Source organism: Lissotriton helveticus, chromosome 9 (genome assembly GCF_964261635.1).
Source record: "Lissotriton helveticus chromosome 9, aLisHel1.1, whole genome shotgun sequence".
Lineage (NCBI taxonomy): Eukaryota > Metazoa > Chordata > Amphibia > Caudata > Salamandridae > Lissotriton > Lissotriton helveticus.
In genome coordinates, this window is record NC_136070.1 from 1,287,009,277 (window position 1) to 1,287,036,346 (window position 27,070).

Below are 27,070 nucleotides of genomic sequence, written 5' to 3' on the forward strand. Positions count from 1 at the left end.
TTCCATTGGTGCCGCAGGTGCAGTCCCACCGGGGCTGAGAGTCTTAGGGGCCTAGCTTCTATTGGTGCAGCAGGTGCAGTCCCACCGGGGCCCAGAGTCTTAGGGGACTAGGTTCTATTGGAGCAGCAGGTGCAGTCCCACCGGGGCCCAGTGTCTCAGGGGCCTTGCTTCTATTGGTGCAGCAGGTGCAGTCCCACCGGGGCCCAGGGCCTCAGGGGCCTAGCTTCTATTGGTGCAGCAGGTGCAGTCCCACCGGGGCCCAGGGTCTCAGGGGCCTAGCTTCCATTGGTGCCGCAGGTGCAGTCCCACCGGGGCTGAGAGTCTTAGGAGCCTAGCTTCTATTGGTGCAGCAGGTGCAGTCCCACCGGGGCCCAGAGTCTTAGGGGACTAGGTTCTATTGGAGCAGCAGGTGCAGTCCCTCCGGGGCCCAGAGTCTCAGGGGCCTAGCTTGTATTGGTGCAGCAGGTGCAGTCCCACCGGGGCCCAGAGTCTTAGGGACCTAGCTTCCATTGGTGCCGCAGGTGCAGTCCCACCGGGGCTGAGAGTCTTAGGGGCCTAGCTTCCGTTGGTGCAGCAGGTGCAGTCCCACGGGGGCTGAGAGTCTTAGGGGCCTAGCTTCCATTGGTGCCGTAGGTGCAGTCCCACCGGGGCTGAGAGTCTTAGGGGCCTAGCTTCCATTGGTGCCGCAGGTGCAGTCCCACCGGGGCTGAGAGTCTTAGGGGCCTAGCTTGTATTGGTGCAGCAGGTGCAGTCCCACCGGGGCCCAGAGTCTCAAGGGTCTAGCTTCCGTTGGTGCAGCAGGTGCAGTCCCACCGGGGCCCAGAGTCTTAGGGACCTAGCTTCCATTGGTGCCGCAGGTGCAGTCCCACCGGGGCTGAGAGTCTTAGGGGCCTAGCTACCGTTGGTGCAGCAGGTACAGTCCCACCGGTGCCCAGGGTCTCAGAGGCCTAGCTTCTATTGGTGCAGCAGGTGCAGTCCCACCGGGGCTTAGAGTCGTAGGGGCCTAGCTTCTATTGGTGCAGCAGGTGCAGTCCCACCGGGGCCCAGAGTCTTAGGGGACTAGGTTCTATTGGAGCAGCAGGTGCAGTCCCACCGGGGCCCAGTGTCTCAGGGGCCTTGCTTCTATTGGTGCAGCAGGTGCAGTCCCACCGGGGCCCAGGGCCTCAGGGGCCTAGCTTCCATTGGTGCCGCAGGTGCAGTCCCACCGGGGCTGAGAGTCTTAGGGGCCTAGCTTCCATTGGTGCAGCAGGTGCAGTCCCACGGGGGCCCAGAGTCTTAGGGACCTAGCTTCTATTATTGCAGCAGGTGCAGTCCCACGGGGCCCAGAGTCTCAGGGGCCTAGCTTGTATTGGTGCAGCAGGTGCAGTCCCACCGGGGCTGAGAGTCTTAGGGGCCTAGCTTCCGTTGGTGCAGCAGGTGCAGTCCCACCGGGGCCCAGAGTCTTAGGGGACTAGGTTCTATTGGAGCAGCAGGCGCAGTCCCACCGGGGCCCAGTGTCTCAGGGGCCTTGCTTCTATTGGTGCAGCAGGTGCAGTCCCACCGGGGCCCAGGGCCTCAGGGGCCTAGCTTCTATTGGTGCAGCAGGTGCAGTCCCACCGGGGCCCAGGGCCTCAGGGGCCTAGCTTCCATTGGTGCCGCAGGTGCAGTCCCACCGGGGCTGAGAGTCTTAGGAGCCTAGCTTCTATTGGTGCAGCAGGTGCAGTCCCACCGGGGCCCAGAGTCTTAGGGGACTAGGTTCTATTGGAGCAGCAGGTGCAGTCCCTCCGGGGCCCAGAGTCTCAGGGGCCTAGCTTGTATTGGTGCAGCAGGTGCAGTCCCACCGGGGCCCAGAGTCTTAGGGACCTAGCTTCCATTGGTGCCGCAGGTGCAGTCCCACCGGGGCTGAGAGTCTTAGGGGCCTAGCTTCCGTTGGTGCAGCAGGTGCAGTCCCACGGGGGCTGAGAGTCTTAGGGGCCTAGCTTCCATTGGTGCCGTAGGTGCAGTCCCACCGGGGCTGAGAGTCTTAGGGGCCTAGCTTCCATTGGTGCCGCAGGTGCAGTCCCACCGGGGCTGAGAGTCTTAGGGGCCTAGCTTGTATTGGTGCAGCAGGTGCAGTCCCACCGGGGCCCAGAGTCTCAAGGGTCTAGCTTCCGTCGGTGCAGCAGGTGCAGTCCCACCGGGGCCCAGAGTCTTAGGGACCTAGCTTCCATTGGTGCCGCAGGTGCAGTCCCACCGGGGCTGAGAGTCTTAGGGGCCTAGCTACCGTTGGTGCAGCAGGTACAGTCCCACCGGTGCCCAGGGTCTCAGAGGCCTAGCTTCTATTGGTGCAGCAGGTGCAGTCCCACCGGGGCTTAGAGTCGTAGGGGCCTAGCTTCTATTGGTGCAGCAGGTGCAGTCCCACCGGGGCCCAGAGTCTTAGGGGACTAGGTTCTATTGGAGCAGCAGGTGCAGTCCCACCGGGGCCCAGTGTCTCAGGGGCCTTGCTGCTATTGGTGCAGCAGGTGCAGTCCCACCGGGGCCCAGGGCCTCAGGGGCCTAGCTTCCATTGGTGCCGCAGGTGCAGTCCCACCGGGGCTGAGAGTCTTAGGGGCCTAGCTTCCATTGGTGCAGCAGGTGCAGTCCCACGGGGGCCCAGAGTCTTAGGGGCCTAGCTTCCATTGGTGCAGCAGGTGCAGTCCCATCAGGGCCTAGAGTCTCAGGGGCCTAGCTTGTATTGGTGCAGCAGGTGCAGTCCCACCGGGGCCCAGGGTCTCAGGGGCCTAGCTTCCATTGGTGCCGCAGGTGCAGTCCCACCGGGGCTGAGAGTCTTAGGGGCCTAGCTTGTATTGGTGCAGCAGGTGCAGTCCCACCGGGGCCCAGAGTCTCAAGGGTCTAGCTTCCGTCGGTGCAGCAGGTGCAGTCCCACCGGGGCCCAGAGTCTTAGGGACCTAGCTTCCATTGGTGCCGCAGGTGCAGTCCCACCGGGGCTGAGAGTCTTAGGGGCCTAGCTACCGTTGGTGCAGCAGGTACAGTCCCACCGGTGCCCAGGGTCTCAGAGGCCTAGCTTCTATTGGTGCAGCAGGTGCAGTCCCACCGGGGCTTAGAGTCGTAGGGGCCTAGCTTCTATTGGTGCAGCAGGTGCAGTCCCACCGGGGCCCAGAGTCTTAGGGGACTAGGTTCTATTGGAGCAGCAGGTGCAGTCCCACCGGGGCTCAGTGTCTCAGGGGCCTTGCTTCTATTGGTGCAGCAGGTGCAGTCCCACCGGGGCCCAGGGCCTCAGGGGCCTAGCTTCTATTGGTGCAGCAGGTGCAGTCCCACAGGGGCCCAGGGCCTCAGGGGCCTAGCTTCCATTGGTGCCGCAGGTGCAGTCCCACCGGGGCTGAGAGTCTTAGGAGCCTAGCTTCTATTGGTGCAGCAGGTGCAGTCCCACCGGGGCCCAGAGTCTTAGGGGACTAGGTTCTATTGGAGCAGCAGGTGCAGTCCCTCCGGGGCCCAGAGTCTCAGGGGCGTAGCTTCCATTGGTGCAGCAGGTGCAGTCCCTCCGGGGCCCAGAGTCTCAGGGGCCCTAGCTTCCATTGTGCAGCAGGTGCAGTCCCACCGGGGCTTAGAGTCGTAGGGGCCCCATCCAAGCTTGTAAGTTGTTGTATTTTACTCTCCAGACAGCTGTCAAACTGCTCATATTTCTAGCCCGTGGCATCCTTGTCGGATTGAGGGTGACAGATCCAGTAAGTGCTTTAATTTAATTAACAAAGACCCTGAGTTCCGCGTCTTGCGTGACGGTCAGAGAGTCACAGACGGGTCCTGTCGCAGTGATTTCTCGGTGCCTTTTCATCTGTCAGGACACGTTCTCTGTGTTAATGTGATGTCTCAATGAAGTGCAGAGACCAGGACGTCCGAGCCGTGTCATTTTAAAGGTGTACGTATTGTTATTGGGCCCGGTTCACAGAACTAACTTAAGACAAAATCCTAAACTTACTACTTTTGGTATTCACAGAAGGCATTTAGGAGTCCTAAAGTTAGGAGTTCGAACTTTACTGCTCCTAAACTGAGAAAAATCCTAACTTTAAGACTTTCCGTATTCACAGAAGGCATTTAGGAGTCCTAAAGTTAGGAGTCCTAACTTCTGTGAATACCAAAATGAGTAAGGGCCCGATTCACAGAACTAACTTAAGGCAAAATCCTAAACTTACTACTTTTGGTATTCACAGAAGTTAGGATTTTGTCTTAAGTTAGTTCTGTGAATCGGGCCCTATCAGTTTACAGCCTTGTTGTAATATTACAGTTTGAAATAAAATGCTTAAAAAATATGTTAGATAAGGTATTTATTTGTTGTCATCAAGTTCTGTTTAAGGCAAGTTTGTTGAAATGCGTGTTAACCCGGCGTCGTTAAGACACCGACATGTGCCACCTTGTGACTCCCTCGTCCCCGTCCTCACCCACGAGGAGTCGCTCCCTGCCCGGAGCATTATCAAGACACGTTCCCTCTTCCTGTTTGTTCTTTTCTGAGAACTGATATATACTAATATTCCCCCGTGGTCAGTTCATAATTTCATAAATGGCAAAAGCTCACATCTTACATCAAATGACCCTCAAGTTAGACATAGGGACAACAAAATCAATTCTCTTATTTTTACATATTTTATTTCTTTATCTTTTTTGTAGTGTATCAAAAATATTTAAAAATTCTTTTTTTCTTTTTACTTTCTTATGTGTACATCAATTAATGGACATACATCATAGTCTAAACATTATTAATGGTTCTTTGAGCGATACCATAAGTTTTTACAATGTATTTAAAAAAAAACAATTGATTTATAATGAGAAATTTCACTCCCTGTCTTACACATACCAGCTAACATACACGCTTATTCATTCATACTACATTACACTCTTACAAGTTCTAAACAGTTTCTAAGGTTTGAGGTGACACAGATAATATTTGTCTAACGCCAGGTGAACCCCTGTCCTCTTCAGATCTTAAATATTCCTGGGGGCCCTCTGCGTCAGGAAAAGGATAGGAGAATCGATGCATTATTGGGTAACGAACTAGCCTTATCTTCGAGTCTTCACTGATAAAGTGATTCTTAGACCGGGTGAAACTTTTGCGCCTAAAGTATTTCCATCTTTCCATTGCTCTAGGATTTGGTCCTTCCAGTACTTTTTCCTGCACCATCATGCAAACTAGAAGAAGATTTGCATGCATAGAGCTACATAGAGCACATTGCCATGCACACACAGCGATAGGGCCACGCGTCATATTGCGCTCTCGCCGTACGCGGTCACGCGCATTGCTTCTATTAGAGGAGGATAAGGAGAGACCCTGTGGCTTGATTTAAATATTGCTGATTGACCCTTTACATCCTCATGGACCTAATTAGAGCACAGGTTTTTTTGAAGCCCTGAAGAAGTTCAGAAAGGACAAAACGTGTTGTCTGCAACAAAAGATACATTGCACAGAGCGCAATCAATATTAAATACTGATAGATTGCCAATAAAGAATTGTTTTTATTCCCACAGCGGACCCTCATGTACTCTGTTTACAGTGAAGGGACTGACCTTTTGACACAGAGGACGCCAATGCAAGACTTGACAGACTTCACCACGATACATTGAGGGCCAAGTTTTTTTTCTTCAGAAAAGACGCCTCGCCGTGGGACTCCGCCTTCTGACCATTGGACCTCAGACTCACTTCCACCCCCTGCACAGAAGCAAGAAACCTCAGGAGCTTCATCTACCACAAGCTGGACATGTCCACTCTGGTCCACACCATTGCCATGGCCCCTTCCACACCCTGAAGATGCTGAAAAATGTCTTCAAGCGCCACCTGACAACAACAGGAGAACCGTCACCCAAGTCCTCATCACCAGGTGAGTGGACAGGTGACCACTCTGTACGCAAGAACCACCAACCAACTCACAACCAGACTTCAGACCATCCAGATGGAGCAGCCAAACTGGTCCTTGACCACCCACGCTGGTCACACCTCACCCCACACCTACGGGGGCTAGACTGGCTCCATATACACCAGCCACGCGGTTCAAGCTCTTCACTCACACATGCAAAGCGCTACACAACACAGGTCCACTCCTGCTGAGCAGTCATGTGCAGCCCCACCAAACCTCCAGGCCCCTCTGCTCGGCCGGACACTCACGTGCCCACATACCAGCCAGTGCCTAATTTGCAAAAAAATAAGTGCAGGAATCCTGGTCAGGAGGCCCCTGCAGTTTGCGCCACACGTGCCACTGTACTTACACAATTACTAACCATCACACTGAAGTGTAACAATTCACACTGTTCGAGGCCGCCATCCCTTAACCACCTTCCACGTGGGGCTAATTCCCCCGCGGAGCGGGGGGGAAGGGTATGCCGCACGTGCCACCGCGGTGCTCGTGATGAGCCCAGCTCGTCATGCTGCACAGTGGAGCTGTGCTCATGACGAGCTGAGCTCGTCACGACTCCGCCCACTCCTTTAGACTTTAGACTTTAGACGGGAATTAGACCCGCGTGGGCGTTCCGCGGCAGTTATGACGAGCTCGTCATAAGCGTTGAAGGGGTTACGAGTGGCTTGTGTGGCAAGCATTAGTCGTTGTTAATGTATATTGAATTAACAAACAATTGTTTTTCTTCTCATCTTTGAATAACACAAACAGCGCCACCATGTGGCAGCTGTCATAATTGCAGGTTCAGGAAATTAAATGCGTGCCGGCAATTAAGTGTCGGTGCTGAGCACTGGAAACAACTGGCTCAAATTAAGCCCTGCATACCACGCATAGGCAAGTAGAGCAGGCGATCGTGCATTCTCACATGTCGCTCCTGAAGCACGAAACAACTTCCCACATCAAATCGGAGCTTCCTTATCACTTCTTGAATCCCGGAAGAAGCTGGAGACCTGGCTTTTTTTTTTTGCAGAGTTTTATATAGCGCGAACTAGAACCGAACCGAATCAGTTATCAGAGCGCTTTACATAGCACCAGTTACGTTACATGAGGACACACTTTCATTTTAGGCACAGGGAGATTAAGTGATTTGCCCAGAATCACAGGGGGTTTTTTGGCGTCGTTACCGAGACTCGAACCCAGATCCCCAGGTCCGAGGTCGAGCGCCTTAGCCGTTAGGCCAACCCCTCTCCCCTCTTGGAGCGAGGACCATTGAGGTCAGCACCGCACACCTCCTGAGCACCAGAATACCCTCACGGGTGATTGCACGCTATAAACGTCTTCATAAAATAGCATAACGTATTCTTCGTACAATAAGGTTTGCTGGCAAAAAAAAGAATAAATTGTCTTTTTGCTGGAGATATCTCTTGCAAAGAAAGTTTTTGTCAAAGAATTTCCTGTGAGGTGTAATTGGAAAAATTAACATTTTGCAGTTTATCAATGGATTTCTGAAGCAGAATAAGAAATATGCACAACTACTGTGTGTCCGCCCAACACCTGCTCTGGAACACTCCAGCAATTCAAGGTGGAAGAAAACCCTTCCATGGATCACCTCTGAGGAAGGCGAGAAGAAAGGGGTTGAATACCCTCACAGGCTGCCCTGCCACCCACCATGCCCTACCACCCACCATGCTTCGCCCGCAGCTCCTGCAGTGTGCCACCCTCGCCCCCCATGGACCCAAAATGAAGGTTGAGTCATCAAGAGCAAACATCTGAAGGATCCTGAGTCAGGGCCTCGAGGAGCCTTCCTGGTCTCTGTCCTAAAGCGCTTGTGTCGCTATGAATCCCCATCAGAGTAAACCACACTGACCGGGAAACCTCCACGTTGTGTTGTTGTATGCTTGTGGGCCCGAGGGAACAAGTGGTGTTCTGGAGTGTGTTCTGCCACTATGGGGTTGTGCATGTGTGGTTCTGGTGAGGCGGTCGGTTCCTGCCTACAGACGAGATCGGACGTGTTGCCCCTACTCCATTGTACTTATAACAAAGTAGTACAAACCTTCCAGGGCTCCTGAGTTACTGAATACAGCACTCTAGATCACAGTGTCAGCTCTTAAACAGTATTTAATTTGTTTTCAAATAAGTGTGGTAGCCAAACGTTTTTCAGAGGAGTCCTTTGCTGCTGGTGGTGCTGAATGCCGGAATTGCCAAATACCAGCTCACGACTCTCTCTTCCACCACAGTACACTTCCTGTCGCTTTATCTCATGAATACCGAGGCTGCCTGGTCTTGATTCCACCTCATGCCTTCAAATCGCTTCCAACCGCTGCTAATTCCCTTTGCTGTAGTTTGCCAATCTTTCTCTTCCTCCTTTCATATCCTTTTTCAGATTTGTTTGTCTATAGGTGTTTTATTTTGTACTTTTATGGCTTTAGCTAGCCGAATAAAGTTGATTTGACTAACTGACTTGTCTCTTTATCTCATGAATACTGAGGCTTCCTGGTCTTGACCCCCGGCTCTTTCTTCCACCACACTACACTTCCTGTCGCTTTACCTCATGAACACCGAGGCTGCCTGGTCTTGATTCCACCTCTTGCCTCTTTCTTCGATCGGCCCCACGCTTCCTATATCTTTATCTCACGAGCACAGAGGCTGCCTGGTCTTGATTCCACCTCATGCCTCTTTCTTCGATCGGCCCCACGCTTCCTATATCTTTATCTCACGAGCACCGAGGCTGCCTGGTCTTGATTCCACCTCATGCCTCTTTCTTCGATCGGCCCCACGCTTCCTATATGTTTATCTCACGAGCACAGAGGCTGCCTGGTCTTGATTCCACCTCATGCCTCTTTCTTCGATCGGCCCCACGCTTCCTATATCTTTATCTCACGAGCACCGAGGCTGCCTGGTCTTGATTCCACCTCATGCCTCTTTCTTCGATCGGCCCCACGCTTCCTATATCTTTATCTCATGAGCACCGAGGCTGCCTGGTCTTGATTCCACCTCTTGCCTCTTTCTTCGATCGGCCCCACGCTTCCTATATCTTTATCTCACGAGCACAGAGGCTGCCTGGTCTTGATTCCACCTCATGCCTCTTTCTTCGATCGGCCCCACGCTTCCTATATGTTTATCTCACGAGCACAGAGGCTGCCTGGTCTTGATTCCACCTCATGCCTCTTTCTTCGATCGGCCCCACGCTTCCTATATCTTTATCTCACGAGCACCGAGGCTGCCTGGTCTTGATTCCACCTCATGCCTCTTTCTTCGATCGGCCCCACGCTTCCTATATCTTTATCTCATGAGCACCGAGGCTGCCTGGTCTTGATTCCACCTCATGCCTCTTTCTTCGATCGGCCCCACGCTTCCTATATCTTTATCTCATGAGCACCGAGGCTGCCTGGTCTTGATTCCACCTCATGCCTCTTTCTTCGATCGGCCCCACGCTTCCTATATCTTTATCTCATGAGCACCGAGGCTGCCTGGTCTTGATTCCACCTCACGCCTCTTTCTTCGATCGGCCCCACGCTTTCTATATGTTTATCTCGCGAGCACAGAGGCTGCCTGGTCTTGATTCCACCTCACGCCTCTTTCTTCGATCGGCCCCACGCTTCCTATATCTTTACCTCAAAAGCACATAGGCTGCCGGGTCTTGATTCCACCTCATGCCTCTTTCTTCGATCGGCCCCACGCTTCCTATATCTTTATCTCATGAGCACAGAGGCTGCCTGGTCTTGATTCCACCTCATGCCTCTTTCTTCGATCGGCCCCACGCTTCCTATATCTTTATCTCATGAGCCCCGAGGCTGCCTGGTCTTGATTCCACCTCATGCCTCTTTCTTCGATCGGCCCCACGCTTCCTATATCTTTATCTCACAAGCACCGAGGCTGCCTGGTCTTGATTCCACCTCATGCCTCTTTCTTCGATCGGCCCCACGCTATCTATATCTTTACCTCACGAGCACATAGGCTGCCTGGTCTTGATTCCACCTCATGCCTCTTTCTTGCACTGCCCCACAGTTCCTGTCTCTTTTCCACACACTCAGCTTCCTTTAAATCGCTGCTAATTCCCTTTGCTGCAGTTTGCCAATATTTCTCTTCCTCCTTATATATCCTTTTTCTGATTTTTTTTCTCGGATGTTCTATTTGAGGAAGTCCGAGACCCCAGGAAGAAGCTCTGAAGCCCACCATTGGCCAGCACCTGCACAAATTAAACCTTTGCTCTCACGCGGCAGCTAGGCCATCTGCTGGAATTTAGGGACATTTTATTACAATGGGGTGATTAAAGAGCGTGATTCCCGAGGGCGGGTCAACAACAGTGGACCGAATACATGAAGCTGGCAGGACAGATGACGTCATATTACAGCGCATGGACTCTGGTACCTGGCATAGGGGCGCTATGAATCCTAGGTTGGGACACTGAACTTGAGTAAAAGGGCTGGGAACTGAAGGGGGAAAGCAATGGTTTATAAATAAATCAATGCTGTGTCCTACAAGAACATACCATACGTGGGGCCACGCCCAGTCACTTATATGTCCACATGGGACTGGTATCAGGCGGGACAGACCCCTTCAAGATTCACAGCACCACCATTAGCAACACTCCCCACCCCACCAAATGTAGCATGCATGCTAATAAATAAACACTCCACACATTTTCTGTTTGGGCAAAAGTGCTGCAGGTTTATTACATACACCGTTATGTAATATGGTGGGTTATCTTACGGGCGATCCAAGGGCAGGCAACCACCTGGGCCGCCTGCCCGCCTGATGAGCCACGCAGCACTGCGGCGAACCCCATCTGTGCTGCCCCTTCTGGTGATCCTCTTCCCGGATCACGTGACACATGGTCCATTCTTACTCATGCCCTTTCAGGGTGGAGCGTAGCATAGCGAACCCCCGGTTGTTCAGGCCCACGACCGCCCGAAGGAGTAGCGGGCGCCAACACAGTTTTCCAGGAACCTCCCATGAAGCTCCTGGGATTTGGCTCTGGCACGCCTATGGTGCCGTGCAGAGGTACCCTTCTGCACCACTTTGCTTCCAGATCACCCTGTAACTCCGCCTGCAACGAAAAAAGACAACATTACAACTTTCTCTGCTTCCTGCCTGCCACAAACCACGTCGGGTAAGCGGTAGGGTGGAAGACAGCGTGTCGTGGGCACGAAAGAGGACGACCAGATGGTGGGGGAGGCCTCTATACCCATCCCCCTGTCCCCGCGCCCAGGAAGTGATGCTCGCCCAGCACGCCGCCACAAGGCTGGGGGGACTCCTCCCTGAGTCCCTGCTCCTAAGGGGGGGTGGGGTGCCCCGATGGCACTAGATTGCTGCCCTCTTTAGTGGGCCCCTGCGGGGGCCTTGGACAGCCGTACAGCACCACCATTGGCAACACTCCCCCCCCACCAAACGTAGCATGCATGCTAATAAATAAACACACCACACATTTTCTGTTTGGGTAAAATGACTGCAGGTTTATTACATGCACCGTTATGTAATATGGTGGGTTATCTTACGGGCGATCCAAGGGCAGGCAACCATCTGGGCTGCCTGATGAGCCAACCAGCACTGGGGCGAACCCTGTCTGTGCTGCCCCCTTCTGGTGATCCTCTTCCCGAATCATGTGACACATGGTCCCTTATTACTCTCGCCCCTTTAAGGGCGGAGCTTAGCTTAGCAAACCCCCGGTTGTTCAGGCCCACAACCACCCGAAGTACGAACAGTGCACCCCCTATGGTGCCGCGCAGAGGTGCCCTGTAACTCCGCCACAGCTCTGGAGGTGGCCATCGTCGCCGCCAGAGCCCCCACCAAAACAGCTATGGTCTTACCTGCAACCTCTCCTCTCTAGAGCCTCCTGCAAATCTAGAAGAAAGGGATACATCCCTACAGGTGATAAATGAACCCCATCTATCTCACAATAGCTCCTTGACGTTAGCCTGAATCAGCTAGTGTCTGATGAAACCTAAGCCCCTTTGACCTGCGACTTGTGCAATTAACTATTCACCCTTCTGCATGAAAGTTCCACTGTCTCACCTGACTCCACCCCGTGCCAACTCTGGGCGGAACGAATTCAGACACTATGGCACACATTGCCCCATCTCTTTGCTGATCTCACCTAGCTGCCGCCCTTCCAGCACCGTGTGTGCCTGGACACGTGTGTCTCCCATCTATGGGACAGCAGCCCACTTGTTAGGAGACCACTCCTTCACCCGCCTGCCTGCTTTGGCTGTTAGGGCGAGAAGGATCATACTTAACATTTGCACAGTCCCGTTGCTAGCTAAATCATGACGTACAGGAATGTTCATAGCTGGCGAATGTGCCAATGAACAAGGCTGCCCTCCAGCACGTCCCCTGCATCCCTTATTCCTTCTGGGAATTGTGCCCGCTCTGCTCCCTCTGTGGTAAAACCCCCTGGGCATACCCGCTTAGACAATCTTTCTGATTTGCACAGTGCGCACTGTCTGCAATATGGTGCCTAACAATCAAGAGTGACTAAGTCCTACTTTACCCCCATCCTAGAATAGTCACAAATTGGGGGGGGGGATGTGGGTACCCACTGCCAACCTGGAGCGTTCCCAGCGGTGGAAAATTACCTGCTCCGTTACATTTTAGTTTTCTGAACACTGGACGTGCCAAATGTTCTGTTGACATAGTAGCCCATTGTGCTTGACACCTTGTTACCCCATTTATTGGGGCGGCAGCACACTATGTTGGCTGAACGCGCCCACCAAGCGTGGCTAATATAGCTGACCGTGAGGTTCTTTTGAGCTTAACTGCAGCAACAGGTCACCTCCCCTTGGTTCTGGGGTGCACTTGCTTCACCCCGTTGACCAGACAGTTGCACAAACCCCCTTTGAGAGCTGACCCTGGTGAACACCTTATTGGTGTGAAATCTGGTTTGACCATGTATTGTGCCCGCTATTGGCAACCCCTCACCCTATCGTGTAGTGACAACTTACGCAGCCCACCCGGTTGCTTAACTGCCGTTGGATCACGGATGCCAGTACCTGCTAACCATCTCTGACCCTGGAGGCTTAAACACGCAAAAGTGTTGGAATCCCAGTTTCATGTTAGCGGCAGTACACTTTCAGTGGATCCGCTGGGAGATACCGCAGACCCCATTGTTCATGAGAACCTTAAGAAGCACTCGATTTTCACCTGAGCGTACCTCTAAATGAGACTGGCTCCACACAGCTGTAAGGCCAGAGACGCACCTCTTAAACCTATTTACTGGTTTTTGCCACTTGGCACTCTTCTGATGACAGCTCTGTGTTTTTGTGAAGCGCACGTGCCCCCGGGGCATGATGTCGCTGAATAGCCGGTGTATGTTACCCACTCGCTGATACTTATCTATTGTGTACGGCACGCGAAGGAGGACCTGTAGATGGTGGGGGAGGCCTATATACCCCTCCCCCTGTCCTCGCGCCCAGGAAGTGACGCTCGCCTAGCATGTCGCCACAAGGCTGGGGGTACTCCTCCCTTAGGGCCTGATTCACAGAACTAACTTAAGACAAAATCCTAAACTTACTACTTTTGGTATTCACACAAGTTAGGATTTTGTCTTAAGTTTATCCTAAAACAGACTTAAGTTAGGATTTTGTCTTAAGTCTGTCTTAAGTCTGTCTTAAGTTTGTTTTAAGACAAACTTAAGACAAAATCCTAACTTCTGTGAATACCAAAAGTAGTAAGTTTAGGATTTTGTCTTAAGTTAGTTCTGTGAATCGGGCCCCGAGTCCCTGCCCCTAAGGGGGTGTGGGGGGCCCGATGGCACTAGAGGGCTGCCCTCTTTAATGGCCCCCTGAGGGGGCCCTGGACAGCTGCGCATGTCGTGGCGGAAGCCCGCAGCTCCAGAGGGTTCCACCCGGAGAGTTCCTGCGTGACCGAGTTAGAGCCCACAGGTGGTTCAGTCCTACATTTTCCATCACAATAGTCCAAGCAGTAAAGAAAATTGTTAATATAAACTCGCATGTGCACTTTAAGAGGACAAAACGCCCAGAAATGGAATCAGAAGGGGTTGGAGAGACGGTTCAACATGGAGCCCTGCTTCACCCAGGCCGAGGGGAGCACCGTGTACGACTGACCCTGCCCCAGCCGGACCATCAGAAGCACCGGCTGCCACCAATGCCCCCAATCCCCAGCTGAACCTTCTCCCCTGTATCCTGAGCCGTCCTTTAACCTTTGACCCCGTGCACTGCTTTTCGTGTCCACTGGGTGTCGCTGTCTCTCTGTGGTCCGATGTCCAATTTCACCCCTGCGAGGGGAGGGGCGAATCTGTCTCGAACTGCAATGTCTGTGCATACTCTGATCATTAGTAAGGGGTGGGGGCCGGGCAGCCTGCTTTAATTAACCTCCTCTGCCCCCTGCCGACCTCTCTGCACATGACCTGGAGGAGGGGTGTTCGGCAGAGTGAGCAGGCATCCCTGCCTGGTCTTCAGGGAATATGTCAGACTGAAGGCGGCGGGGCTGTGGGGATTGACAGATGCATAGTGCCCACACCGCCATGCGCTCCCCCCGCTTGCAATATACACTTACATTTCCCAACAGAAACTCATGAGACATGTTTATGGGAAAGAACTGCTGCAGGTTTATTTCATACAACACAGGTATGGTATGACGTTCGTTATGGTGGGTCATCTTGCAGGCGATCCAAAGCAGGCAGCCCCTCGCTGTCCCGCTTGCCTAAGGAGCCATCTTGCACGGCGCCCCTCCTCCCAAGTGAGCCCTCCCCTTGTTATGATCTGGGGGCGGGCGCCAGGAGGGGCGTGACAGAGCTGGGCTCGCACGTTGTGTGGGACTAGGGCGCTGCCCCGCCCATGCTCCCCTGCGGGTCGCGCGGACAGCGGCATACAGGGCGGGGCTGTGGGGATTGACAGATGCACACAGGGCGGGGCTGTGGGGATTGACAGATGCACACAGGGCGGGGTCACAGCAAAGCCCGTGCACACATAAGTGCCTCGGGGAATTTCACATATGTTTAGGATTTCTCTACACACACAGGCACAAGGCTTGGAAATCTTGTTAACGTGGTAAGTATGGCTAATTAATCAATCAATCAATCAGTTTTATAAAGCGCTGCTCATCCCCCCCAGGGTTTCCAGGCGCTGAGGCATCACTGGTCTCAGTGGAAGAGCCAGGTCTGGAGGTCTCTTCTGCATTCCACCAGGGGGGTGATGCTCATAGGAGGAAGGGCTGGTCGTTACAGGCCTTCGTAGCGCGATAAGAGAAGGCGTGACCTCCACTGTGGCAGATGTGGGTGGGCCGAGCGAGAGCCAGTGGGGTGGAGCGCCGGTGTCTGGCGGGCTGGTGGAAGATCAGGCGGTGGTTGATGTACGCTGGACCCTGGTCGTGGAGGGCCTTGTAGGCGTGAGTCAGACGCTTGAACTGGCGTCTTTTATGGACGGGGAGCCAGCGGAGTTCCTTGAGTTGAGGGGTGATGCGGTGCGTTTGGGGAAGTTGAGGATGAGTCTGGCTGCTGCGTTCTGTAAGGTCTGGAGTCTTTAACCCGTTTACTGCGGCCGTTATGTAGGCGCAGTGCGGGCGTTCTATAGAGTGGGCGGGGCCGTGTCGGCCGTTGAACGTTCGCAGCACCAGCCATGTAGTGCTCCGAACATTCAGCGGCCGACGGCAGCACTGATAGGGTTAAAGGAGTTGGGTGGGGATGCTGGAGTAGAGTGCGTTCCCATAGTCGAGCCGGCTGGTGCCGCTGGCCTGGGTGACGGTTTGTTGACGGGGATCCATTTGACGTTTTTCGGAGCATACAGAAGCTGTGAAAGCAGGAGGAGGCGGCTGCGTTAAGTTGGCTCTTCATGCTGAACTTGCTGTTGAGGACTATACCGAGGTTACAGCAGGTGTGTCTGTGGGGGTGGGTCCGAGTTCGGAGGGCCTCCAGGTGTAGTCCCACGGGGAGGTGTTCTTCCTGAAGATCAGCACTTTGGTCTTGTTCATGTTGAGCTTCAGGCAGTTCGTCCTCATCCAGTTGGCGATGCTGGTCATGGCATGGCAGAAGTTTGTTCTGGGGATGGAGGGGCCTTCGGTGTGCGAGAGGATGAGTTGTGTGTTGTCTGCATTGGATATGATGTTAAGTCCATGGGTTCTGATGATGTCTGTGAGGGGTGTCATGTAGGTGTTGAACAGGATGTGTCTGTAGAAGCCTATCATCGCCTGTACAAACTTATCAAAAGACTATCTAAGCGTATTAAGGTCTATAGAAGCCTATCAAAGCCTATAGAAACTTATCAAAACCTATCTAAGTTTATTGAGGCCTGTAGAAGCCTATCAAAGTTTATCAACGCTTATCTATGCCTATTTAAGCCTTTTGAGGCCTGTAGATGCCCATCAAAGCCTATTTAAGCCCAGTGAGCTCTGTAAAAGCCTAAAGTCTATCAGAACTTATCTGAGCCATTGAGGCCTGTGAGAGCCCATCTAAACTTATCAAAGCCTATCTAAACTTATTGTGGCCTGTAGAAGCCCATCAATGCTTATTGGAGCATATCAAAACCTATCAAAACTTATCAAAGCATATCCAAGCCTATTAAAGCTTATAAAAGCCTATCTAGACCTATTGAGGCCTGTAAAAGCCCATCTAGGCCTTTGAGGCCTATGGAAGTTGATTGAAGCTGATCAAAGCCCCTCTAAACCTATTATTGCCTATATAAGCCTATTGAAGTCTATAGAAGCTTATCAAAGCCTAGCTAAGCCTTTTGAGGCCTATAGATCCCTATCAAAGCCTATTGAAGCTTATCTAAGTCCATTGAGACCTACGGACGCCTATTGAAGCCTATCAAAGCTTATCAAAGTGTATCTAAGCCCATCAAAGCTTATGAAAGCATATCTAGACCTATTGAGGCCTGTACAACCCTATCGAGGCCTTTGAGGCCTATAGAAGCCTATCGAAGCCTATTGAAGCTTGTCAAAGTATATCTGAGTCTATTGAGGCATATAGAAGCCTAGTGAAGCTTGTCAAAGTATATCTGAGTCTATTGAGGCACATAGAAGCCTACTGAAGCTTATCAAAGCTTATCTACGCCTATTGAGGCCTGTAAAAGCCTATTATAACCTATCAAAGCTTATCAAATACTATCTAAGCCTATTGTGGCCTATAGAGGCCTAGCAAGGCCTGTCGAAACTTATCAAAGCGCATCAAAGCCTATTGAATCCTATTGAGGCCTATAGAAGCCTATTAAAGCCTATCAAAGTGTTTTAAAGGCAATTGAAACCTATCAAAGTCTGTTGAAGCTTATCAAAGCCTACCTGAGTATATCGAGACCCATGGAAGTCTGTTTAAGCCTACTGAGGCCTATAGAGCTGTATCAAAGTCTATTCAAGCTTCTGTAAGTCTATTGAGGCCTACATAAGCCTATCAAAGCCTATTAAAGCTTATCAAAGCATATCTAGGTCTATTGAGGCCTATAGAAGCCTATCAAAGCCTATCAAAGCTTATCAAAGCATATACAAGCCTATCTATGTCTACTGAGGCCTGCAGTAGCCTATCAAAGTCTACTGAAGAAAATCAAAACCTATTGAGGCCTGTAGAAGCCTATAAAAGCCTATTGAGTCCCATAGAAGCCTGTCAAAGCATGTTGGGCCCTTTAGAAGCCCATTAAAGCCTACTGGGGTGTATAGAAGCCTATCAACTCACATTGGGTCCTTTTAGAAGCCTATCAAAGTGTATTGAGGCCTACATAAACTTTCTCACCCAATCATATCCTCATATCCTAGTCTCAATAACCTTGCAGGCATGTTAATGGGGTCCTTGAAGAGGTGTAAATGGATACTTGTGTCACTCATTGAGTGGTTTCTTCCGCATTCACATCCTAATCTTCTTGAGCATCTGGAGTGTGTGGAAGCTGGAGACGGACAGAGCGTTCACTTGACTGGTCATGGTTAGGGGTTGTTGACACCTATTCCAAGGATCTTTGCATTGGTTGCCGGGAGGGGGTTCGCCTGAGTTTGGCAGCCACCAGGAGAAATCCCAGAGCTTGGTTTCTGTGCTGAAGATCACTACTTCTATCTTGTCTGTGTTGAGCTTGAGACAGCTGGTTTCATCCATCTCGCCATTTGGGTCATGCAGGCAATGGTCTGGGTGTTTGGCGTCTTGTCGTACAGGGAGAGTATGAGTTCGCTCCCTGCCAGAAGGAGCCATAACTTCCCAAGCAGCTTTGGCTGGATTCAGACCAGCAGAATTCTGCATCTCACAAGTAGATGAATCTAGAGAGTCCGGTCATTTCTAAGCGCACATCTATCATCACCAAGTGAGGTGACCTTTAGTATTAACATCTGAGGATTCAGGCTCCTGATCCAAATCAAGTTTTTAAAAATGTCTTCTTCTTAAGCCACAGAGCCCTTGAGATGATGAGTGGTCTGAGCAGAATTATCAGACATATGATATTGTTTTTAAGATACTGGATTAAGAACCTTTCCCTCACAGTATCATGAGGCACACGCATCCAGCCGGACAGACTACTTGCCTTGGCTCTTGTTTAGAATCGTTGAACATTTTGCACTGTTGGCTGCCGTCAGGACAGGAGTCTGGACAGACCCGGGTCTGGAGCTTCTTCAGCCTCTCAACACAACAGCAACAGAGGATGAAGGCTACGTGACAGGTGGACAAGTAACGGAGTCACCCTCCATCCAATCAGTATCCAAGGCCGAACACTGGTGTAAGAGGAAGGACAGTGCTTAGCAGTCATCAAGGAAAAGAATAAAAACGTGCACATGGCAGAAAGACTAATATATCTGAGAGGAACAAAGGAAACTAAAATCTGCAGCTGAAGGAATTAATACACTACAGCTAGGGGCAAGTTAACGTAACCCTGCGTGGACAAGACCATCAGGAGAGAAGGATCGCAGAAAGTCTAGGCTGACCGTCGGTTGAAGGTGATTGCCACACCTCCATGCTCTACAGGTCCTCATTGACACCACAGCTCTGGGTTTGTACTTATGTTAACTGTGATGTGTTGAGCTGGAGCCGAAAACTTCCAAGTTCATGCCATTACATTATTCGTGGAGCTCGGCCCATAGGGTGAGGACCTTGAAGCTAACGTTCCTGAAGGGATGGAACCCCTCGTTAGTTTAATAAGCTTTCTGCCCAGCAAGAATGAAATTGAATGATCTCGAAAATAGATCTTGGTGCAGTAATCTAAAATATTTGGGGTTTCAGGATGTGTTGAAGGAGTTGGAAAGGATGTGTGAACATTTTCAGACAATCCGCTTTAGAATAATCCCTTTCTCATTTCTAAAACTGGTGTTTTAATCACTTGATCCAAGGCCCTCAGCAAAAGAACCCTAAAGGTAAAGGCTTGTTTCAATCATGTTAATAAATATTGTTGTTCAGGATGTAACCAAACAACCTTCCATCTGACAGTTTTTCTAATGTCTCCAGACCTGAAATAGTTGCAACATAACTGAGGCATTCCTTAACATTTCTAGATTCTGTGTCTGTATCCGTGATTGCAGGCACTGCTTGCCACTATCTGTGAATGCAGACACTACTTGCCAGTATTCATAAACACAAATACTGCTAGCCAGAATCCATGAATGCAGACACTGCTTGCCACTATCTGTGAATGCATACACTACTTGTCACTAGGTGGAGAGGTGTTGTGCAGCTGCCAGGGCAGCTGACTTTGGAGCCCAGGGTTCACGGTTCTATCCCCGGTTGTGGCGAAAGCTCAGCTCAGCACCATGGGACTCTGGGCAATAGCTCACTTAATTTCCACGATGGCCCCCAGCGCCTTGAGACCTGTAAGGGTGAGTAGTTCGCGCTTTACAAATACAGATTTTACTATCTGTGAATGCATACGCTGCTAGCCAGTATAAGTGAATGCATACATTGCCGGCTAGTATCCATGAATGCATACACTGCTAGCCAGTACAAGAGAATGCATACACTGCTAGCCAGTATAAGTAAATGCATACACTGCTAGCCAGTATAAGTGAATGCACACACTGCTAGCCAGTACAAGAGAATGCATACACTGCTAGCCAGTACAAGAGAATGCATACACTGCTAGCCAGTATAAGTGAATGCATACACTGCTAGCCAGAATAAGTAAATGCATACACTGCTAGCCAGTATAAGTGAATGCAGACACTGCTCACCAGTAGACTTGCACAAGCTCTAGCAAACGCAATAATTCAATAAATTAAAAAACTCTATTGTCAGTACAGTGAAAAAATGAAACCATCTCTTTTTTCGTGATTCTCGGATTTCTCCTTTGTTCATTTTCTGCCCATTGGCCTCTTCTCTTGTTTCTATAGCCAGCCAACATGTGTTTCGTCAGTGAGGGAATACCTCAGGACTTCTTCAGGGCTACAAAACAATAATATTATTTTCCCAATCACGATATGTTCACCTAATGTTTTTTTTTCAAATCCTTTCTATACAGTTTGTATTTGATTAGAAAAAAAACATTAATTGCCAATCTGAGATTCACTGGACTCTGCACAGTGGACTTCATGTTATTGCATTATATAGCGAGCCCGCGTCCTATACCCCCCTTCGAGGCACGGGTTGTCTGCCCCGTCACACATGTACCCATACATTGAATGTACACAGTGTTCTGCAGCTTCTCCTATAAGATGATCTGGGCTATAATGTCTGCATCCCCACCTGCCTTACCTGGGGGCTCACACCTCACAACGCACCCCCCTTCCGATCACAGACAGAGGTATCTTTCTTGTTAAGCGCTTGGCCGCCCATCAACATGTATTAAATACAAGGTATGAAAAACACAGGGAGTCACCACACTGAGCTGATCATAAAGTCATAAACACAACTAAAATGCACTCAGACGCAGCACCTGACCTATTGACCTGATGTGTTGGGGGTGAGGGGGGTCATAAAAGCATTTAAGATTACAGGATGTAGTTCTACAGAAGGGCTCTTTATGGCCTCTTTATGTGGCACAAAACATCCAACTCCCTACTAGTAAAAGTGCAAAGAGAGCCCAGTCCTTTCTATTTGCCCTCATTGTATGTAAATATTCCTGTTTTGTTTCTTTTCAGGACCAAGGCACACACGCTTGTGAGGCTGTGTAAAGGTGCACTGTGCTCATACTACACAAGGCATTTGTGCATCGGTCACGAAGGGCCCGATTCGCAGAACTAACTTAAGACAAAATCCTAAACTTACTACCATTTTGGTATTCACAGAAGGCATTTAGGAGTCCTAAAGTTAGAAGTCCTAACTTTACTACTCCTAAACTGAGAAAATTCCTAACTTTAAGACTTTCGGTATTCACAGGAGGCATTTAGGAGTCCTAAAGTTAGGAGTCCTAACTTTACTACTCCTAAACTGAGAAAAATCCTAACTTTAAGACTTTCGGTATTCACAGAAGGCATTTAGGAGTCCTAAAGTTAGGACTCCTAACTTCTGTGAATACCGAAATGAGAAAGTGCCTTTTGTGAATACCAAAATGGTAGTAAGTTTAGGATTTTGTCTTAAGTTAGTTCTGTGAATCGGGCCCTTTGGTCTCATGCCAAGGGCTCCAGTCTGCTGAATGCCCGTTTCCCAACCTCTAAACGTTCTGTTACCCAAAGGCTGCCCCTCCCTCGCCCGGTTTTGATTTCTTCTATAAAAGATTCATCCGTCCTCGCCCAGCCCTAAAATCAAGTCTGAACTGGCCTGCTAGAGCAAACATGCCGGGTAGACACATCTTATCTCGGTATTGTTCTACTGGGCTTTCATTTCCTGTCCTTGAGGGATTAGAAACATAATCCAATGAATCATTACAAGAGCCTTTAATGCTGCCAGCCCCCAGCAGCAATGTACAAAAGAGCAGATAGCGCCAATTAAACATTCATTCATAGATGCCAGCCCCAGACAGGTGCAGGACCCTTTATTCACAGATGCTAGCCCCAGACAGGCACAGGGCCCTTCATTCACAGATGCTAGCCCCAGACAGGCACAGGGCCCTCCATTCACAGGTGCTAGCCCCAGACAGGCACAGGACCCTTCATTCACAGATGCTAGCCCCAGACAGGCACAGGGCCCTTCATTCACAGATGCTAGCCCCAGACAGGCACAGGGCCCTTCATTCACAGGTGCTAGCCCCAGACAGGCACAGGACCCTTCATTCACAGATGCTAGCCCCAGACAGGCACAGGGCCCTTCATTCACAGATGCTAGCCCCAGACAGGCACAAGGTCCTTCATTCATAGATGCAAGCCCCAGACAGGCAAAGGGCCCTTTATTCATAGATGCAAGCCCCAGACAGGCACAGGGTTCTTCATTCATAGATGCAAGCCCCAGACAGGCTCAGGATCTTTTATTCATAGATGCAAGCCCCAGACAGGCACATGGCCCTTTATTCATAGCAGCCATCCCCAGACAGACACAGGGCCCTTCATCCATAGACACAATCCCTAGTCAAGCACAGGGTCTTTCATTCATAGATGCAAGCCCCAGACAGGCACAGGCCCTTTATTCATAGATGCAAGCCCCAGACAGACACAGGACCCTTTATTCATAGCAGCCATCCCAGACATGTACAGGGCCCTTCATTCACAGATGCAAGCCCCAGACAGGCACAGGGCACTTCATTCATAGCAATCAGCCCCAGACAGAAACAGGGCGCTTTATTCACAGATGCAATCCCCAGACAGACACAGGGCCCTTCATTCACAGATACAAGTCCCAGACAAGGGATAGGCCCATTATTCACAGAGGCAAGCCGCAGACAGGCACAGGGCCCTTTATTCATAGACACAATCCCTAGACAGGCAGAGGGCCTTTCATTCATAGATGCAAGCCCCAGACAGGCTCAGGGCCCTTTATTCATAGACACAATCCCTAGACAAGCACAGGGCCTTTAATTCATAGATTCAAGCCCCAGACAGGCGCAGGGCCCTTCATTCACAGATGCAAAACCCCGACAGGCGCAGGGCCCTTCATTCACAGATGCAAACCCCAGACAGGGACAGGCCCTTTATTCACAAATGCAAGCCCCAGACAGGGACAGGATCCTGTATTCACAGAGGCAAGCCCCAGACAGGCGCAGGGCCCTTTATTCATAGTTGCAAGCCCCAGACAGGCACAGGGCCCTTTTTTCACAGATGCAAGCCCCAGACAGGCTCAGGACCCTTTATTCATAGATACAAGCCCCAGACAGGCACAGGGTCCTTCATTCATAGATGCAAGCCCCAGACAGGCACAGGGCCCTTCATTCACAGATGCAAGCCCCAGACAGGGGTGTGCAATTACTGATAGCGCAAGTAAATTTCATCCTCAACCACCTGGCAGGAAAACCAGATGTAAACGCCACCTCTCGGCTCAGCACCGCAGTGGGTGCAATGAGACAGAGTTCAGCAGCACAGACCATGCAGAAGTCAATGGCAAGGGCCCTGAAGGTTCCTTGTGTGGTTACATTGACACTATGCATATTGTGAGCACCCTGTATGTGCTTGTGGGTCGGTGCTGCTGATGTGTCCGTCAGACAGATGGAGGTTGGGGTTACCAGACCATTAAATTCACATCTCACTGAGGCCATTAATGAAGTTCATTACTGCCTGGGCCACTGATATTTTTATTACTGCCTGGGCCACTGATGTTTATTACTGCCTGGGCCACTGATGTTCATAATTGTCCAGGCCACTGATGTTCAACTCTGCCTGGATCACTGATGCTCATTATTGTCTAGGCCACTGATGTTCATTATTGCCTGGGCCACTGATGCTCATTACTGTCTTGGCTACTGAAGTTTATTACTGCTTGGGCCACTGATGTTTATTATTGTCTGGGCCACTGATGTTTATTACTGCCTGGACCACTGATGTTTATTACTGCCTGGGCCACTGACACTTATTATTGTCTGGGCCACTGATGTTTATTACTAGCTGGGCCACTGATGTTCATTACTGCCTGGGCCACTGATGTTCATTACTGTCTGGGCAACTGACGTTTATTACTGCCTGGGCCACTGATCCTCATTATTATCTGGGTCACTACATGTTCATTACTGTTTTATGTTATTCGATGAACATTCATTCTTCGGCCCATTAATGCTCATTACTGCTTGGGGTGATTGAGGTTCTCTATCGTATGGGGTCATTAATGTTTTTAATGCTTAGGGCATTGATGATCATTATATCAAACTTTCAAGTACCTCGCACCTGAATAGTCTATAACTTCCAGAGGAGCAGATGACTGACTCTCCAATCCCTGACTCCACAAAAAGCGAATGAGAACCTTCCGCGTCAGTAAAGAGGGGGAAAGGGGAATGGGACAAAAGAGACTCCACTGCTGTGCCTCTTCCAATGGGAGTTCTGGCAGTTCTTTTATGCATCTATAATACAAATTGACAAAATTAATACACCTCAAACTCTTCCTAACTATACATTTTAATCGATTTTTTATTAAAACTATTTTACTACCTGAACCCCAACAGTGATGTGCCTCTCTGTATATGTGTAGTTCTTGTAGACGTTTATGGTGATCTTATTCTAGCTCCACAATTTTTACTCTCAATTTTCTTGTCTTACAGGTGGCTGATGATGATTTGGTCGGTAAGTATAATATATATATATATATATATATATATATATATATATATATATATATATATATATATATATATATATATTACCTACTGGCGGTCGCCAGTAGGTAGTTATAGTTAGGACCTAGTTTCCATAGGAAATCCTCAACATTCTATTTGGATTAACTTTGGCCCTGGTGGATGAATCTTTGCGAATTTCTCAAAGAAGATGGCTCGGTCCGCTGCGCTCCTTCCCTGAAAGTTTGGGGGGGATTGGTGAAGTGGGGGCTGAGATAAAAGGGGGGTCCCAAAACGTGTTTTCTCCATGTTATTTTCCATAGGACGTTTAGACACGGCTACAGGTCGAACGGCTGAATACATTTATAAGAAATTTGGCAAAACTGTAGAGTCCGGCTCGCAGATTACGCTTTTTTTGGAATGGTGTAAATCTGTTCAGTAGTTGCTGAGAAAATTAAAGTTAAAGTCAATTATATATCTATAAGCGCGTACGGGTGCGCGCACTAGAGCGGCTGCGCGCGAGCGGAATTTTTTTTTTGCTGCGTGACGTCTGTTAACGTTCGATTCGAAGGAAATCAGGAAGTGTTGACCGCCATTTTGTCACTGCGAGTAAATATATTGTCATTTCAAAGCGTTGGAACATGGAAAGGGGAGAAGGTAGAGATTGTTTTGCTGCGTAGGTTGTCTCAGGGTGTGCAGTAAGGACCTTAAACGCGAAAATATATATATATATTTTTTTTTTAAAGTTGCGGGGTGCACGCACCCGGGCGCGCACACCTATTTACAAGAGTGTGAATATGGAGATAAATCAGAAGTTTGAGTGCTTTGATATAAGGTGGCTCTGAAAAGAGCCCTTGTGTTAATTGAGTTTTTTCTGCATTTATAAGTAAGTACCGATGCAGAGTCTGATGTTGCAGAGGAAGATTCTGTTTCCCTCATCCGTGAAATGAACACCATCTGTCCTATAGATGTCTTGCATGTGGTAACGCAAGTTGTTGTGGTAAATAGAACCCATGCTATAATCTCTGAGGAAAGCAGAAACAGATTTATTAACATGTCTCCTTGCTTTCTCAATTTGTGCACAATGTTGATTGGACCAATTCCATTTCTGTCTTTGGCATATATTGGAATGTACCAAGGCAGTTCGAGGAAAAAGTGTCATCAATTGTCGAAAGGTGTCTTTTAGAAGCATTTCAAGACCTACCTCAGTCAATGTGCCAAGCTCGTTCCCACCACAGTGCACAATTATAAGGTCTGGTTCTGGGAGATGCATAAAAGTTTTCACCAGTGGTATTAATTGGTGACATCTTAATCCTCTTTGCCCAATCCACGTTATCTGCACATTTGGTAAATCAAGGTTGGAAATTCGTCTGCTTGCTGCATATTTTCCACTCCAGTGAATATAGTGTGTCCTAAAAGCCAAACCTTCATTTTCAAGGCAGATGCACTCGTACTCCGATGGGTTCTGGAAGTGGAATGGCAGTTAGAAGCTGAAAGTCAGGATAAAAAAATGGATGAAGCTTGGTGTGGTTGAAAAACGAAAAATGATTGGTTGATTCTAATACGTGAAGATTGAAGACTACGTTGCATGTTAATGTTATGTAAAAGAAAAAGTAGTATTGGGTGTGAAAAAAATGACATGTAACAGAGCTGTGGATAGGCAGGTGTTTCTGGAGGGAAAACAGTGTTGTTAGTTTGCTGTAGAACGTTGAGATATGAACTTTTGACCTGTGCCTTCAGCCAGGTGCAGAATGAGGTGTTACCATGGAAACAGCCAGAGATGGCAGTGGGTGATGGGTGACTTTTATGTGACATTGAGAATATTGTGAGGGACAACCAACTGAAATGTAAATTTGAATACAAAATTTTGCGGGAGGAAATATGATTGGCTGAAGAGACATATATGAGTCTGTATTGACTGTATATCTGTGCCATTGAATTTTGGTTGCAGTGATAGCAGCATAATTGAGATTCCGTCAAACGAATATCTATTTTGTGACTGTCACTGTTGTACATCGTACAAAGCATCGGTAAAGGTAAGTCTGTAACTGTTTGTTTTGTCATGTACCGTAAAATATGGTTTACTCACAAACAATGATTGATTTTCCTCATAGTTTGAAACTAAACTGATTTTTAAATTTCAATTATATATCTATAAGCGCGTACGGGTGCGCGCACTAGAGCGGCTGCGCGCGAGCGGAATTTTTTTTTGCTGCGTGACGTCTGTTAACGTTCGATTCGAAGGAAATCAGGAAGTGTTGACCGCCATTTTGTCACTGCGAGTAAATATATTGTCATTTCAAAGCGTTGGAACATGGAAAGGGGAGAAGGTAGAGATTGTTTTGCTGCGTAGGTTGTCTCAGGGTGTGCAGTAAGGACCTTAAACGCGAAAATATATATATATATATTTTTTTTAAAGTTGCGGGGTGCACGCACGCGGGCGCGCACACCTATTTACAAGAGTGTGAAAATTGAGATAAATCAGAAGTTTGAGTGCTTTGATATAAGGTGGCTCTGAAAAGAGCCCTTGTGTTAATTGAGTTTTTTCTGCATTTATAAGTAAGTACCTATGCAGAGTCTGATGTTGCAGAGGAAGATTCTGTTTCCCTCATCCGTGAAATGAACACCATCTGTCCTATAGATGTCTTGCATGTGGTAACGCAAGTTGTTGTGGTAAATAGAACCCATGCTATAATCTCTGAGGAAAGCAGAAACAGATTTATTAACATGTCTCCTTGCTTTCTCAATTTGTGCACA

The 27,070-nt window shown here is 49.4% G+C and overlaps 1 long non-coding RNA gene across 1 annotated transcript in view; it reads left to right on the plus strand.

Annotated features, from left to right (window-relative positions):
* Window positions 1–27,070, plus strand: part of LOC144780827 (uncharacterized) — a 195,818-nt gene that overhangs the window by 58,986 nt on the left and 109,762 nt on the right. Inside the window, exon 2 of the long non-coding RNA XR_013600779.1 lies at window positions 24,302–24,323. This is a non-coding gene — a long non-coding RNA (uncharacterized LOC144780827). The remainder of the gene's footprint in view (window positions 1–24,301; window positions 24,324–27,070) is intronic.